The following is a 4,408-nucleotide window of genomic DNA, read 5'->3' as shown; positions in this document are numbered from 1 at the left end:
ATCTGTATCTTTGAATCTAAAGTGTATTTCCTGTAGATCATATACTGGATATTTTCTGTCATTTTTAAACTCTCTTTTGATTGCATTTTTAATTCATTCACATTTAATGTTGTTGTTAAAATAGTCACCAGCTTAAATCATCATATTACTTTTCTTCTTAAATGTATTTTTTGCACTTTTGCACTAAGTGGACATTTTCTATGTAACATTTTTATTTCTTTAATATTTTTCCTACTGCATTCATTTATTTATCTTTTATTACTTCCTGTAAGACTTAGGTTACCAGAAATTACTTCAGACTTATATCTAATTCTAGTTATATACAGAAACATTATTCCTACATTGCCCTATTTTTCTTTGCATTTTTGTGCTGCTATTGTTATACCTATTGCATTTATATATAAATATAATAAATACTAATTATTATTTTATTACATTTTATATAATTAAGAAACAAGGAGAAGAAGAATATATTCATAAAGTGTGCTGCATTAACCTATCTTACAATTTTCATTTCTCTTTGTTTGTTTCTGTGAATACAGATTACCACCTGGTGTCATTTCCATGCTCCAGTACCTCAGTGCTCCTGTTCATCTCATTATACACTATTGGTTTATGAAATTGCTTTTTACATCAGTTAAGAGAAGAATGGAAAAGAAATATGCATTTATACTCTCTTTTGAATCTTCATATTTGCCTCTACTAGTGTTCTTTGTTTTTTCATGTGGGTACAAATTGCCCTCTGAAATCACTTGCTTTTAGGCTTAAGAATTTTCTTTATTACCTTGCAAGTCTTATTCACTAGGAACAAATTCTCTCAGTGTAGTTATTGTTTTCTTAATCTGAAAATGACTACTTCTTTTTGATTTATTAAAAAATATCTGTGCTGGATATGAGATTCTTGGTTTATAGCTATATTTTTCTTTCTGAATATTGAATGTGCCATCCCACTGTCCTCTTCCTTCCATAGTTTCCAGTGAAGAGTTAGCTGCTATTTTTAGAGTTTTACTTGTACATAATGAGTCATTTTTCTCTTGTATTAAACACAAGGATAACTTCATTGTCCTTGAATTCCTGTATAATTGCCATGGTATGTCTGGATGTGCATTACTTTGTTTTTATCTTACTCACAGTTGATTGAGCTTCTTGGATATGTAGATTAATATTTTCATCAAAATTAGAAAAATATGCCTTATTTATTTTAATTTTCTTACTATTCCATCTGGTACCCATATTATGTATATATTGGTGTACTTAGAGAGGTTGACATCTCTCTGAGGCTCAGTTTATTTTTTCTTTAATTGTTAAATCTTTCTCCTTTGAATTGCATACTCCCTAAGTTACCTATGAGCTCATTAATTCTTCTGCTGATTCATCTAATATTGTGTTTTTCTAGTAAAATTTTCATAGCCATTGTTGTGCTTTTCAATTCCAGAATTTACATGACTTTCTTTTTAATAATTTCTTTCCCTACATTGATATTCTCTATTTGTTTAAATGTTGTCATCACACTTTCTTTTACTTTTTAAAGTAATATTTCATTTTTGTTATTAAAATTTATTTACAACTGATATATTGTAGTCTTTGTTAAAACCAATATCTGAGCCCAAGAGCAGTTTCTATTATCAGCCTTTTTATCCATATTTGAATGTAATCTTTGGCTGCAAGGGACCGCACATAAGCACAGCCGAGAGAGCTACCCCCCACCCAAGGTCAGGGGTGGCAACAGAGAGCTCCAGGCTGTGACGGCCCAGGAGTGGCCAAGAGGAGCTCTCCCAAGTCTGAGGTCATGTGCGGTGGCCTAGAGGTGCTACCCCACATCCGAGGTCAGGGGCAGTGGCCAAGAGGAGCAACCCCATATCTAAGGAGGCAGCTGCACGGGTGCAGGAGAGTGGAGAGGAGCTACTTCACGTTCAAGGTCAGGAGAGGCAACTCATCTAAGGTAAGGAGCAGTGGCTGTGCTTTGCTGGAGCCATGTAGAGATACCCCACATCCAAGGTAAGAGAAACCCAAATAAGATGGTAGATGTTGTGAGAGGGCATCAGAGGGCAGACACACTGAACCCATAATCTCAGAAAACTAGACAATCTGATCACATGGACCACACCCTTGTCTAACTCAATGAAACCAAGCATGCTGTGTGGGGCCATCCAAGATGGACGGGTCATGGTGGAGAGGTCTGACAGCATGTGGTCTACTGCAGAAGGGAATGGCAAACCACTTCAGTATTCTTGCCAAAAGGCAAAATGATAGGATACTGAAAGAGGAATTTCCCAGGTCGGTAAGCGCCCGATATGCTACTGGAGATCAGGGGAGAAATAACTCCAGAAAGAATGAAGGGACGGAGCCAAAGCAAAAGCAATACCCAGTTGTGGATGTGACTCATGATAGAAGCAAGGACTGATGCTGTAAATAGCAATATTTCACAGGAACCTGGAATGTCAGGTCCATGAATCAAGGAAAATTGGAAGTGGTCAAACAGGAGATGGCAAGAGTGAACATTGACATTTTAGGAATCAGCAAAATAAAATGGACTGGAATGGGTGAATTTAACTCAGATGACCATTATATCTACTACTGTGGCAGGAATTGCTTAGAAGAAATGAAGTAGCCATCATGGTCAAGAAAAGAGTCAGAAATGCAGTACTTGGATGCAGTCTCAACAACAGCATGATCTCTGTTCGTTTCCAAGGCAAGCCATCCAGTATCACAGTAATTCAAACCTATGCACTAAGCAGTAATGCTGAAGAAGGTGAAGTTGAATGGTTCTATGAAGACCTACAAGGCCTTTTAGAATTAACACCTCAAAAGATGTCCTTTTCATTATTAGGGACTGGAATGCAAAAGTAGGAAGTCAAGAAACACCTGGAGTAACAGGCAAATTTGACCTTGGAATACGGAATGAAGCAGGGCAAAGACTAATAGAGTTTTTCCAAGAGAACACACTGGTCATAGCAAAAACCCTCTTCCAACGGCACAAGAGAAGACTCTACACACGGACATCACCAGATGGTCAACACAAAAATCAGATTGATTATATTATTTGCAGCCAAAGATGGAGAAGCTCTATGGAGTCAGCAAAAACAAGACCGGGGGCTGACTGTGGCTCAGATCATGAAATCCTTACTGCCAAATTCAGACTTAAATTGAAGAACGTAGGGAAAACCACTAGACAATTCAGGTATGACCTAAATCAAATCCCTTATGATTATACAGTGGAAGGGACGAATAGATTTATGGGACTAGGTCTGATAGACAGAGTGCCTGATGAACTATGGACAGAGGTTTGTGACATTGTACAGGAGACAGGGATCAAGACCATCCCCAAGAAAAAGAAATGAAAAAATAAAAATGGCTGTCTGAGGAGGCCTTATTAATAGCTGTGCAAAAAAGAGAAGTGAAAAACAAAGGAGAAAAGCAAAGATATTCCCATCTGAATGCAGAGTTCCAAAGAAAAGCAAGGAGAGATAAGAAGCTTTCTTCAACAATCAATGCAAAGAAACAGGAAAAGAACAGAATGGGAAAGACTAGATATTTCTTCAAGAAAATTAGAGATACCAAGGGAATATTTCATGCAAAGAAGGGCTCAATTAAAGACAGAAATGGTATGGACCTAACAGAAGCAGAAGATATTAAGTAGAGGTGGCAAGAATACACAGAAGAATGGTACAAAAAAGATCTTCATGACCAAGATAATCATGATGGTATGATCACTCACCTAGAGCCAGACATCCTGGAATGTGAAGTCAAGTGGGCCTTAGAAAGCATCACTATGAACAAAGCTAGTGGAGGTGATGGAATTCCAGTTGAGCTATTTCAAATCCTGAAAGATGATGCTGTGAAAGTGCTGCACTCAATATGCCAGCAAATTTGGAAAACTCAGTAGTGGCCACAGGACTGGAAAAGGTCAGTTTTCATTCCAATCCCAAAGAAAGGCAATGCCAAAGAATGCTCAAACTACTGCACAATTGCACTTGTCTCACACACTACTAAAGTAATGCTCAAATTCTCCAAGCCAGGCTTCAACAATATGTGAACAAGAGATCAAATTGCCAACATCTGCTTGATCATCAAAAAACAAGAGAGTTCCAGAAAAGCATCTATCTCTGCATTATTGACTATGCCAAAGCCTTTGACTGTGTGGATCACAATAAACTGGAAAATTCTGAAAGAGGTGGGAATACCAAACCACCTGACCTGCCTCTTGAGAAACCTATGCAGGTCAGGGAGCAACATTTCTAACTGGACATGGAACAACAGATTGGTTCCAAATAGGAAAAGGAGTATGTCAAGGCTGTATATTGTCATTCTGCTTATTTATATTATAATGTGAGTACATCATGAGAAACGCTTGGCTGGAAGAAGCAGAAGCTGGAATCAAGATTGCGGGAGAAATATCAATAACCTC

The sequence above is a fragment of the Ovis canadensis genome, chromosome 17 (assembly GCF_042477335.2).
Source record: "Ovis canadensis isolate MfBH-ARS-UI-01 breed Bighorn chromosome 17, ARS-UI_OviCan_v2, whole genome shotgun sequence".
Lineage (NCBI taxonomy): Eukaryota > Metazoa > Chordata > Mammalia > Artiodactyla > Bovidae > Ovis > Ovis canadensis.
Note: the sequence above shows the minus strand (reverse complement) of the source record.